This window comes from Lissotriton helveticus, chromosome 6 (assembly GCF_964261635.1).
Source record: "Lissotriton helveticus chromosome 6, aLisHel1.1, whole genome shotgun sequence".
In the NCBI taxonomy this organism is placed as follows: Eukaryota; Metazoa; Chordata; class Amphibia; order Caudata; family Salamandridae; genus Lissotriton; species Lissotriton helveticus.
This window is the reverse complement of record NC_136067.1, coordinates 1,945,705,856-1,945,719,277: the sequence shown is the minus strand read 5'-3', so window position 1 is coordinate 1,945,719,277 and position 13,422 is coordinate 1,945,705,856. Positions and strand designations below refer to the sequence as shown.

The 13,422-nt window shown below is 44.0% G+C and overlaps 1 protein-coding gene across 2 annotated transcripts in view; it reads left to right on the top strand.

The window, feature by feature from the left end:
• Nucleotides 1-11,255: 11,255 nt before the first annotated feature.
• The window catches only part of LOC144761974 (cysteine-rich secretory protein 2-like), a 298,644-nt gene continuing 296,477 nt past the window's right edge, over nucleotides 11,256-13,422 (top strand). Inside the window, exon 1 of one of the 2 annotated variants that reach the window (XM_078647144.1) lies at nucleotides 11,256-11,319. The gene's annotated coding sequence lies outside the window, so the exon portion shown is untranslated. The remainder of the gene's footprint in view (nucleotides 11,320-13,422) is intronic. The other variant, XM_078647143.1, reaches the window with a different exon arrangement.

The window sequence follows — 13,422 nt, the reverse complement described above, 5'->3', positions numbered from 1 at the left end:
ACCTATGTGGCTCCGGCAAACCATCACCGACAGAGACGAGCAAAGGACATTGAGCAGGCCGACTCCACTGGAGCACAATTCTTGGATGCAATGAAAGGACTTGTTCCACTTTGGGGTCCGATGGCGAACAGTCGTGCCATTCGACATTTATCCCAGGCAGTCGAGACAACGATGAACATTACAGCTGGTATCCTCACAAACAATACAGCCGAGCTTCAGGCGGTCCGTCTGGTGGCTCTTCAAAACCGCCTTGTTCTAGATGTGGTTCTGGCGGACCGTGGAGGAGCATGTCGTATCATCGGGTCCAGCTGTTGTACCTACATACCAGACAACTCACCCTCAGTCTACAAGGCCATTGAACACCTCCACAGACTCTCCTCAGAAGTTCATCAGGAACAAGAAGGATGGTCGCTTGGGAGTTGGTTCTGGAGTGCTGTAAAGGACTGGGGATGGAGGTTGTTCATTATCGTACTGATACCAATCGTCGTAATATGTGGACTCTGCCTGGGTATTCAATGCTTGCCACCTCTGTGTTCACTATTTGCTAACTGTATTCGCCCTAAGACTCCGAACTTAGAAGCTGAACGCATGAAAGCTTTGTATGATATCGAAATACGTAATATAATGGGGATAGACATAAATTGACAAGCTGGCTAGATATGTTGCAAAGGGAGGACTGTTAAAATCTAGATTGTGGCATAAACATTATCGGCGCCATCTTGTCCTTTTCAGATCTATATGTGCGCGTAAGCAGCAGCCGTTTTGATTGCCATGGCATCTCTGCCCACTGCTGATAGCCAGCGCGTCTCTCTCCCTCCCTCTCCGGCCTCACCAGCACCCCCGCGCTCTGATAGCCCCCGATCTCTCCTGCCTGGGCCATAAACGCAGCTCCAGCGCGACCCTGCCTCAGAGCCACATCCCGTGCGGAACCCTCACACTCCTTTCATCTCTCTCACGCGAGCGGGCCTTTTGATAACCTCTCCCTCCTCGTCCATTGTCCGAACCGTTCTCAGGCCACCACCTAGCTTGCAGCTGCAGTTTATTGCCCCTACAGTAGGAACTCACCCTATATCAAAGGAGTGGGGATTAATCAATACTATCACACCTCCAGATCCGACCGATCGCCCACTTTCCCTTTCCCAGCGGAATGTCTAGCTGCGCGATAACCACCACATGCTGAGATCGGGGTGGGAACTCTACTGTAGATGTGTGTGGGAACGGGCCTGGACCGGGGATTCCGAGGATGTCTTTTCTGGCCTTCAAAGAAACATTACGGATGCAATGTATGTAATAAAGCCATAAACCTGTGTATAAGAGGCCAGGCCTCAGAGATGCAGTAGAGCACCTCGAGAAGATACCCTGTTGTCTGATTTGACGTGTTCTGCTCCGTCGGACAAACTCCTGTTTCTAGCCTTCCAGTCTCCAGCGCCTGCCTCTTTGTTTGATAATCTTGAGTTAAGTTAGAGGCAGGGCCGGACTGGGAACTGAAAGCAGCCCTGGCAAATTTTGCCAGACCAGCCCCCGTCCGGCGCGTAGCGAGCGAGCGCAGCGAGCGAGCCAGACTGCTACTAGGAGGGTTTGGGGGGTTCTCCCCCCAAGAAAATTTTGAAAAATGACAGACCAAAATGGGGAATTTTACAGCACATTTTACATTACATATTCAATTGTATCAACTTTCAAAGCACAGTAAATAGTAGATGATGACCTTAAGGAGCACCAGGTTACCCACCCAGTCATATGCACCCATAGACATTGTTTCAGAGAGCACCAAAAATAGACACACTTGGTGAATCAGAGAGAACAAAGTAAAAGTGAGACTAGCCCCACATGGTGTGTAGCAAGCAAGTGCAGTGGGCAACCACTACTAGGGGGAGTTTTGGGTTTTGAACTTGCCAATTCGGTGTAAGCCAATTTTACCATGTTTGAAGGAGAGCGCAAGCACTTTAGCACTGGTTAGTGGTGGTAAAGTTCACTGAGCCCTAAGAGCCAACAAAAATTGCCTTTTTTGATGTAATAAAGCAGATCAAACAGGATTTTAATTTGGAGGAATCTGAGGCCGACAAGGACTTATCTAACCATGTCTCAGCAGTCAGTATGAACAATATGTATCTAAAAAACATTTTACATGTGCTAATAGTGCTGGGACTTTTTCTGAGATAGCTTCCTTCTATATTTCCTTGGGTACCTGATGAAAAGGATGCAGTTTAGAATGGAGGCATTTATCATCAGTTAGTGTCCTTTCCAAGTTCAATCATGGGATTAATTACTTACATTGTTTTTCAGTCCATGAAGAAAATATGACAGAGTGTCTTAATTTATGGGTTTTTTTTTACCAGAAAGTGGCAGCCCGAGTCCAACATATATTTTGGTGCACAGAAGAACTACTCAGGCGCCCTTATAAAGCAGATATTTCTGGATCTATGTGTTAAATCTAATGCAAATTACTCATGCCATCCTTGTTAATTCATTATACATCGTTAATACAGTAGTCGGGGTAAAAACAAAGCACCCAACAGACCTTGAGCATATAATCAGTTCTTCCCTCTTACTTGAACCATACTGAAACTTGACCTACTCCCCTTTGTAATAATAGATGTAGTGTTTTTGATGGTTAATGTAAAGCTTCCTTCTCCATACAACTTTAAATTGGCAGCTGGAAAGAATATGTACAAAATTGGCAACATTCTCAGTTTGAATATTAAGTCTATTAAACCATGTGCCATGTTTTAAAAATCATATCCATGTGCCATTGTACACCAGAACCACCCATCATTCTTAAGTCACTCTGCCTTATCACTGCAGCACAATTTGTTCCTCGTCTGGCTCCCAATTGTTTTTCTTCTATGCTCTGTGTGCTACAATGCCTTAGTACCCAAAGGCTGTGCGAGAAAGGCTCTGACAATGTTCACTTGCAATTCCACTCCTTCCTGCCTTTATTTAAACAGAGAGCCTTAACTGTTGATTATAATACATCTCCTTTCACATCTTCAATTGCATTTTTTTCAGATGAGCCAACCAAGTAACTTTATGAAATTTGCATGCAGAATATATGCTTAAGGCTAAAGACACTTAATTAAGATTTATGCCAATTAACTTTGAAAGCACAGTATTATTAAATCTTAAATGCAGTGTTGGTAATTAAACACTATTCAGAACTCAAGTTCATTTGCTGCATGGCAGTCACTGGGAGATTTGCTGTTATGAGCTTGGTATTTTAGCACAAAACACAATGATTTGAATGGTGTCATTGCGCTGATCTCCACCATACGTTTTCAGGTGAATTAATATAAGTACCTTATCTCAGAGACTCTGGCTGGTAAGAATGAAACTCAGTTAGGTGTGCCCACTGGCTAGGAGTAACAGCTCCCACCCCTGGCTTGCCTTTGGGTACACATGGTGTGGCACGGCCCACGTTGGTTTCTACCCCTGCACCAGGCGTAATGAAGAAGGCAGGAGCAGAAAGAGAAACTAAGGAATGTTTTAAAGGACCTTTTAGTGTGTGAAGTGTCCCATACCTGAAGACTTTAAAAACTTTTCACTATAAGAGGGAGGAGAAGGGCATAAACAAGGAGAGGTATGGCTAGCGAGTAGCCTGAGATCCACACCACTCTCTATCCTAAAAACTCTAGCAAAAGCTTCAGAGGCTACCACTAATTACCTAGTGAGGTTGATTGCAACCCGCTTTACGGACGTCAGCAATGCAGAGCCTCCACACACAAGCTGGAAGGCTGCTCTGTGCAAGGGTTTCAAGCTCACCTTGCCTAGCACTATGAGAATAGCTCTTTCCCGGGTGACCATGTGAAGGGAGCCAGTAGACACACACACACACCGTGTGAGGTAGCAGTTCTAGCTTCCACATCCTGCCCTTGCTGCCTCTGGGCCCTTAGGTGCAAGTAGGACTAGGAGGCTGTTGAAGGGCTTGGGCTGGGATCAGAGATCAACTCTGTGATGTCATCATAGGATTGGTGATGTCATTTGCCTAACACAGCGCCTTCTGTAGAGAACTCTGTGCAGCTAATTTGTTACAGATTGTAATCGATGCAAACCAGACCCAGCCTTTTCAGCTTTCTGAGGCCAAATAACACTAATACTATTCAGCTGGATAATCTGTTCCTTCGACATTGAAAACAAAACATCATAGAACACACAAGAATTGGGTATTATGAAACAGCAAGTCTCTTTCGAAAACTTCTGTCAGACTGCACACTGGGAACTGCAGCTACTGTACCATCACTGTAGCCCGATTGCATCTTTTAGAAATGAACCATCCTCTGAACACCAAAGTGTGCACATTTTAACAGCGCAAACACCTTTCATGTGAAATCCGGACTGAAATCCATACAATTAAAAAAAATATAGAGGTGACGAACCAACTGAGCTAGTGTCAAGGGAACTCACTGAGGGCTCCCAGAAATGTACATGTTAGCCTAAGTGGCAAGTGCCAGTGGCAACAACAACCGTGGCAAACAAAAGAAAGGGACTCAGTTGTGTTAAACAAAGAAAAACACACTAGAAAGACCTGTTGTTTGCTTAAAATATATTTTTCAGCACAAGCCTTGTGCTGAAAAATATATTTTAAGCAGACTTGCTGACTCCAACCTTCGCCCCAGTTCCAGCCCCCAAGAGTCAAGCAGCACAGCGCCACCAAAGGAGCAGCACACATATCCTGCCTGCTGGCTCTGAATATTTCAGCTGGCCTGACCCTGCTCGGAGTTGGACACACACACAAACTCCATCTGACAAAAAGAAACCCCATTTATACAGAATCTGACCTGAGATCATGTTTGAGGTCAGTGCTGCACTGCTGGGGCGGCGGCCCATGGGCCATGAGAGGAGGAACCAAAGGGTTGCCAGTGCCATTGCTCAGCATCCTGGGATTCTGGGCAAATCACATAATCTCCCCGTGCCTAACAAAATGAATGTGTATGTCTGCAACACAACTGGTGCTCATGTAAAGCTCTCTGATACCTTCAAGTTGAGTTTGTGCTATATACAACTCTAAAAAAAGGGCGACACAAAACCTTTATAAGTGTGGCCTTCAGTCTTTGATGAGAATATACAGTTATCTGCAGCTGCAATGGTATACTGAGAGTGAGCTTAGCAGTGTATGCACTATCCGGTATCTGTCTTTTTGCCATTGTGAATAACACATCTTACAAACAGTAAAATGTCAATAGAGCGGTGGAAGATGGAGAACATTCAAACAGCTGTCGCATGAAAATACTGTCCGCACTGCACTGAGTTAACAAAGGAAGAAGGTAAGCCTGACTGCCACAAAGGGCAAAAGGTTGAAGGGAGGTGGGTCTATCCATGAGACAGTATGCAAAACAATGAATTAAACTATACATTTTACAGTATCATTTGAAGATTCTAGCTCTGATAGACACTAATAAAATCATCCACTGCTTCATGGACGGCTAACACAAACATTCAGATATATAATTGTGCGGAGGACGGCCGGGGGCTGTCCAAACCTCGCACGCGTAATTTTTTTAAGTCCGCCGCCGTGAAGAGGATAAGTAAAAATAGTACCTAAAAGTACAAAGCACCCATGATAGCTTATAGAAGTGGTCGACCTAGACGTGATATCGGGGAGACCACGATGGAGCGTTGGTCTGATACACCAAGCTACTTCATCCAGGTCAAACGTTTTACCGCCTGACTTCTGACTTTTTATGGAGCTCTAAATCCTTCAGCAGGGCAAGCCTTAACCTTTTGAATGCTATGGGGATTTTTCCCCTGTGCTGGAAATACATGATCCCCATTATTCATGACGAGCTGGGCTCGTCATGAGCGTAGCAGGAGGCTACTGCATGACGAGCCCAGCTCGTCATGAGCGTCGAAGGGGTTAAACCCTACCAGACGCAGGTGCAATAAAATGGACATCTTTACTGTGAGGACTCCCCCTCCCCCCCCCCCCAACAGATCTAGAGGTCTTGGAAGTCCAAAAATGTTCAGAGACCCAACTTTGCAGGGTTTCTGGAGAAGCTCCTCTAGGTCACCTCTAAGGCTCTGCTTACCTAAAGGACAGCAATTTGGGGCCAGGAATCACTTCAACAGAGGCCACTAACAAGGTCCAGTCCATATCCAGTTGGTACTGGCCAAATGGTCACACCTTGGAAAAAGGCCTCTTGCAGCTTGTAATGTCCGAGAACATAGAAGTCAACCTCATAACCCTTTGGCATCTGCTTCTTTGACCTTTTTACAGGCGAGATAAGGTCTAGCCCTTCAGGGCTTCTTTCAGATTACAGACAGCAGGTCCAGTCCTCCGCTGATCTTCCACAGGTCCAAAACATGGTCTGAGGAGGGCTGCTTAGGGTGCCACTATTACGATTCACACTAGCTAGTAGGTAGGGGTGAATCCTGGGCTCCCTAACCAACGCGGAAAACGTTCCCAGGGACAAACCTACCCACCAGCAGTACTTGTTTGCCCTACTGCAAACATTCCCACAATGGCCCTTACTCCTAAAATCCAAATGGGGTAACCCTTTCTCTCTTTTACAGAGCTCTTGTGTCCACCCAGAGATACGGCGAGGGAAACCACCCTAGAATCTACTCCAAACCAGTTCTGGGGGGCACCTTCCCTACCAACTGATTCAGAGCCTGCCTGGTTAGTGAGGGTCGTAAAGATATAGTCTTTCCCTTCTCTCTCCATACACTAAACTATGAATGTAGAGACCTAATCTCTATCCCTTGCAAGTTAGTAAAGTTCCTGCTTCCACCCCTACTGTCCTTCATCAACAAATGTCTCACATTCAGTCTATCCTGTCACTAGTCCTAAACAATTGTTTGGCTCTGGGGAACGTTTACACACCTCATTAAGGTGATGCACTTACTGGGCAGTTGCTGGCAAGCTAATGGATATTAGCCTCCAGATACTACAGACACTTACATTACCTAAATATCTTCTGCAAATCAAATTTTGCTAACTAATTTGCTGTTTAATAAATATGAAAAATAGACCTTAAATGAATATTCTAGCCATTTCCTGCAACAATAACAACTTTGTGGTCATGGTCTCCCCCAAAGCACATGCTGCAGTCCGTTTCCAAGATGGCAAAGGCACAGCAATCTCCTCAATGAAGGGTGTCTAGTCAGACTAACAAATTTACTACAGATCAGTTTCAGCACTGTAGCAACTTGGTTGCAGCCCGCACCACCCCCTCAAAATGGACAGATGGTGCAGGGAACATGCCAGTCAGTGGGGCATGTTCACAGACCAGCCATAATAAGCATGCCTTATTTTCCCCCTTGGTGCTCAAGAGCCCCCAGGTAAACCGAGGCCCACCACAGTCCATAATGGATTGTAAAGGCCTGTGGACTGGAAGGCAAGACTATTGAGCACCAAAATGAAGCAGGTCCTATATGGAATATGTCTGGCATGGCACTGGTACTTTTCATATGCTGGCAATGTGGATAATGGCTTGTCAATGGTGCTTTACAAACCCTACAATGTGATTGCTGGCATGAACGTAGTAAACTGTCAGTGCAATATCTGCTTTCCATACTGTGAAATTGTAGATCATTACATCATGTGAATACATTTAACGTAATTGCTAACTATATGAGAGTTTGCCTCTATAATGAATAACCTCGGCCAGACCTAGCATTGCGAACAACAACCATGGCACTCTGACCAGCACCCTGGCAACGTGAGCTGTCTCTTGTGCCACAGTGGGCAGCACTGATCGATTTGCGAGTCAGTGATCACGCCTGACAGGTGGGAGCCCCTGAAACGCTGGCATGTTTGTGATCATATTATTAACGCAAAGGTGACTGGTCTCTTTAGGCACAGGCACACTAATGGGCCTTGTGTCCTGACACAATTTAAAACTCGTGCTTTTTCTTTCAGTGTAGATTGTTCTATAATAATATTTTCATTAGGAAACAGTGCATCAAACGGGGATCGCATCTCCTGGGCCATTAATATTTGCCTTCTGTGCATTCAGTTCAATTTCACCTGCCAATTTTATTTTCTCAATGGTACACTCACACGAGACTTCCTGCTTTGGATAAATATAGCTCACATGTAATAAAGTAGTGGACTCTGCACTTTTGGAAAATGTCATAGGCTTCTCTCTAGATCTGGCTACAAATTCTGTATATTTTTATCCATTTAAGGTGAACAACAAAGTTTATTGTAAAACATCACTATGCCCATTTTTATTGTGGAGAACCCACCCAAACTTTCCGGAAAATGTTGCTCAAGCTAACTCTGCGGTCCCTGGCCTGGTGCAATTGATTTAAACATATTTGCTAGGGTTGATTTTAGTTCCCAGACAAACTGTGCGATATTTATCAACGCTACAGTCTTTAATCAGCACAGTAGCATGACGTTTCCCAATATATTTATGGCAAAATATTTAAAATGGAGAAAGAGGCGACTCGCTGAAATAATAATCATGCAGAACTAGCTGCACTGAAATGATTGAGCTCACAGATTTCAGCTTTATTCTGAAATTAGTGAAGTCACACTCAGGGGGCCAGGGCGCTAGAAGTGCGCTGTGCTGTCTGCTCTGAACCGGGCCGGGGGTTAAACAAAAAGGTATAGGCCAAGGCCTGGGCTGGGAATTAGTATTTTTTTCTTACGCAGTTAAATTACTCTTTTTTAAAAAATGTACTTGATGTTAAAAGAGATAACGTCCTATCCCTGTCTTTTCTTACTTACAGGCTGTGCCTGTTAACCCCAGGGCCGTTTCCACAAATCATCTTCATCACTGTAATAACAAATGTATTTGACATTGGCACTGTCATACCTTATGAGAAAGTCAAAGTACATTCGATGCAGCGGCCTCGTTTGCGATTTCATCCCCGTGCCTCTGCTGCTCCTGCTTGTCAGCTTCACGGGAGGCCAAAAAGATATCACACAGCACTGAATGATGGTACTGTTAATGTGCAGCGCTTTCACTTGTAGCTCCGATGCACAGGCCGACTTTGCACAGGCAGAAGAAGCGTATTAGAAGCCTCGTCTGAGTAATCGGGACAGCGCTGCGGGGGGGCTATACCTTTTGTTTTATCCCGGCCCGCCCCGGTCCACCTGACCCCGGTCCACATTGCCATCAGGAATCTGATTGCGGCGGGCGGCAGCAGGGACAGGCAGAGGCCAAGGCTATAAATAAATAAATTATGCGGTGCTGCCTGACCTCGACAGGTTTTAGACTCTGGCTAAATTCTGGATTGCTCCTCTCGACATGCCCTGGGCTCATGGGTCACGCGCACGTTTTATTGCGCGAGCCACGGCGGCAGAGACGTCTGCGCGCTGCGCACGCACCTATTAAACGTAACATTGCACAGTTGGTTCTCCAATGCATATCTTTATGAATTATTGAAGTTGAAGTACAGAATCCACTCCGCAGAGATTGGTGATAGTTGTGCTTTTTTATGCCCTCACGGAGCGCGACACGAGGAGTAATGATGAGTGATTACTGTGAGTGAACTTCTCTGATTTTCGCCAAACCACAAATCGGCCCCCAGCAACAAAACCGACCCCTGGCCAAAAAAACGGCCCCCACCCCTGGCAGCCGACCGGGGGATTGCCCGGTGCCCGGCCTTGCCAGTCCGGCCCTGGTTAGAGGCGGCTACGCCGGGCAATCTTAAAAGAAAAGGGCTATCGATCACGCCTGCCTGCCTGTTTACAGTGATGACCGTGGTGGACGGGATCGCTCTGTTTGATGTTTGGGAGGTGGGAAGAGTGTTCTTAGCAGAAAGGTATTACGGCGCTTTAGTAAATGAATAAAACAAGCGCGGTACACAAAAGTGAAAGCTACCGCGTTTGGAACTGAAAGTGCACACTGTGCTTAATGAGCCATAACAAGGGAGGAAAACCGTGCTCGCTCCCGCAGACCCTAGGCTAGGGCAGAGAGAAGGCAGGACATGCACCCGTCTTTGGCCAATTGCGTGCTGTCTTTCTTAGAAAGACGCATGCAAAGGCCTATAGCGGGTGAAGAAAACAACAGCACACGCACAAGTGTGTGTTCCAAAGTTTAAAGCCCTTACTAAATGTCTTGCAGCGAATGCGCGCTGGCTCAGATGAGACCTAAAAATATGGGAGGAGAGTGGGCGCGGCTTCTCTCCCATACTCTACTACAGCAGTCTCGCAGAGCAACCAGCGCAAGTGCGCTGCCGCTTGGGTCTACCTAAAAAGAGGAGTAGGTCTAACGCCAGATATGGCCAAACCCTGGTGGTGTAACTCCCTCCCATTGAAAATAATGGAGGTAAAAACTTAAAATAAATTCAGAAAATCAGGTTAAATTACATTTAATTATTTAAAATAGTTAAAATATAAATTAATGTATTTTAGTGTTAAACCTAATTTATAAAATTACCTCATTTCTTATGTAATTCTGAAATAATGTAATAGCGTTTTTGGGATTCAAAAATTATTGTAACAATAAATGTTATAAACACACAGTTCAAGTACATTTAGTAAATTCTATACTTCATTTTTCATAATTATCAACGCATGATCTAAAAAGTAAATTAAATCAATTTAAGTGGCAATTCTTTTTCTTACTTTAACCATCTGAAAAATAATTGTCATTTGATTCATTATAGTTACATTAATTACAAATGTAATAGTTCTGCAGCAGTTTTTTTATTAATGTATTACTCAAATTAAATATATAAATATGTTAATATTTTGACGAAAATATTTTAAATATTTTTTTTTTAGATCAGTAACTTTTTTACATGTTCCCTATAGTTTAAAATGCAGAGACCTCAAGCCTTTACAAAAATGACTCTCTGACTTTGACTCTTTCCATCCCTCCACAACCTAAAGTATAGATTAGCGGGTGTGTAAATATCATATACATTCACTCTAACATATTAGATAGCACACATTATTTTAGTTAGGATATCAAATAAGTGTACAACAACACTTGGTGGTGATGGGAAATGTTCGATTTTGGACCGAATTTCCTTTTTTTTGTTGTAACAGCAATGAATGCTTCAGCTGGGATTTTTCTATTTGACTGCAATGGTGGAAATCCAGAATTCAGGATTCGGCTGCCAAGCCCCAGGGATAGGCAGGTACTGTCAGACCTGTTCCGAAGCATTGTTTTGGGAGCCCTCCAGTCTGTAGTCGTATTTATTATCACAAATAACAACACCCTTTCTTGGAAATGGCTTTAATTACATCATTGCAATGTGATTTGTGCTCTATCTCTAGGTCAATCAGTTCCCCTTACTTAATCGGGAGATCACCAAACAAGAAATATGTGAGCTACATAACCACCAGTGACCCAAGTGCACCAAACCACAAGAACAGAATCGTTCTGCAGGTACAAGGCATCTCTCCACAAAACCGCCCATCAACAGGTGAGCAGTAACCTTTGTGAAACGTTGTGAGGGAAATGCTGATGAGAGCGTAGTTGAGGATTAAACGTATTCAATATGTGGCAGAATTTATGCTTCGTGCTTCTCAGCACTAAACATATTTGAGAAATTGGATGTGCCCAAATAATGTTCAAATGCAAAATGAGGCACTATCATGTTCCTTTATTTTTTGATAAAACTAAATTTGATTAAGGTAATCCTGGATATTCGCATTTTCTTTGCTTCATTCCCCACATTTGTGACCAAAGATATTCAGTGCAGCGAATTATTTTTCATTTAAAGCTTTACTTAACAATGTCATGATTAAATACATTGAGACATGTTCTATATGGATCAACTATATGATTCAATAGCGTAAATCAGACCTTAATCATGAATGCAAGAACATAGAGGCATGTAAGTTAACATAGATGCACGGATGTGATGTTTAATTGATGTAATCATTCAACCTCGTTCACTTGGGAGAAGTCAGAAATGTCCCTTGAATACAGTTGAAATACTTTTTTTAATGAAACTCCACTCCCACATTCTGAAAGATCTACCTGTGAATTATCTTCTTTTAGCAACACACACAACCTTAGGTCTCATGTACCACATTTGGCAAGGGCAGGAGCAAATGTTCACAGAAATATATATTTGCAAATGTATTTGCAAGCGTCAGAAATGCAAGCGTCAGAAATGTAAAGCCACAGAAAGCAGTTTAAACGCCACAGGGACATATGGGATAACGTGAGCATGGCCAAGCGCTAATTTAACACTAAACTTGGACGGAATTTGGTAATTTTGCGTGACTATCATAACAAATGTTCCCTCTACTTTTTCCGTCTGTGTGTGGCAGTGTAAGGTCTCTGTGCACTGCAGTCAAGGCTATGTGTGCCAGGAAACCGGCCATGCAAGCGTAGCGTCAATAATCTGTGCCTTTCAGTGGCAAACACCACTTTAAACTTTTTTTTTAATGTGAAAAGAACGTCTTTCCACATACAAAGCATCCCAGAATCCACCTCTAACACCATCCTCATCACCTTCTCTAGTTTAACATTCCTCGCCCTCATGCTCCTCTCTAATCAACGTGTTATGTTTCTTCTCTTGCCTTCTACTCACTCTCATGCTCTTGATTCATCCACCTCTTCCTTTACCAATCTTTTGTCTTATTCATCTTTTTCTTTTTTCTTACCTTCATATTTTCCATCCTCACACTCTACTCTAATCACCCTCCCCCATTTCTCATCTCTGCACCTCATCAACATTTCCTCGCCAAGAATCTACAATTATTGATCATGTTCACTGACCAATCGAGCCACAGGTATGACAACTGTTCACCTGGGCTTTTCTGGACTACTGATGAAAGGACTCCACCCAAGCTACCAGTTACTCAATAGCTGATAACATTAGTGAGGTATGTGTTCTACCTTTCGACATGCTCCTGAAAGACCACATTTATTACAAGCTCAAAACACTATGGGCCTCATTTAGGAAAAGTAACGCATCGCTGCGTCAAAACAGCGATGCGTCGCTTTTCATTGCACCCTCCTTGTGACACCAATGATGCGTCATATTTACAATATGACGCATCATTGCGCAAGGAGTTACAGATACGTCAGTATTTCTGACGTATCTGCATGGCGCAAAAGTGACGTATTGCTGGAGTTTGTCACAAAAGTGACGCAACTCCAGCAATGTGTCCTTTCACATGGGGCATGCCCCATGTGAAAGGGCCTGCGTCAGTCTTACGCCTGCTGTGAGGCAGTCGTAAGAAATTGACGCATTTGCATCCTAGAAATGGCGCAGTGAAATCTTATAGATTTCACTGCGACACTTCTATGACCTTTTCTTGCATCAGAACGCCCTCCTGCATAAATTATACCTGGCGCAGGTATAATGTAGCGCAAGGGTTTACAAAGTGACGCATCCACCTAGATGCGTCACTTTGTAAATTTGGTGCAACAAGGCACAATTTTTACGCTGCTGGTGCGTCACAAAAAGTGACGCACCAGCGGCGTGAAAGTGACGCACGGCCTCATAAATGAGGCCCTATGTTGTTTATCCAGAGCTGAGACTCCGAGGAGCTCAGAATTTTATATTGAT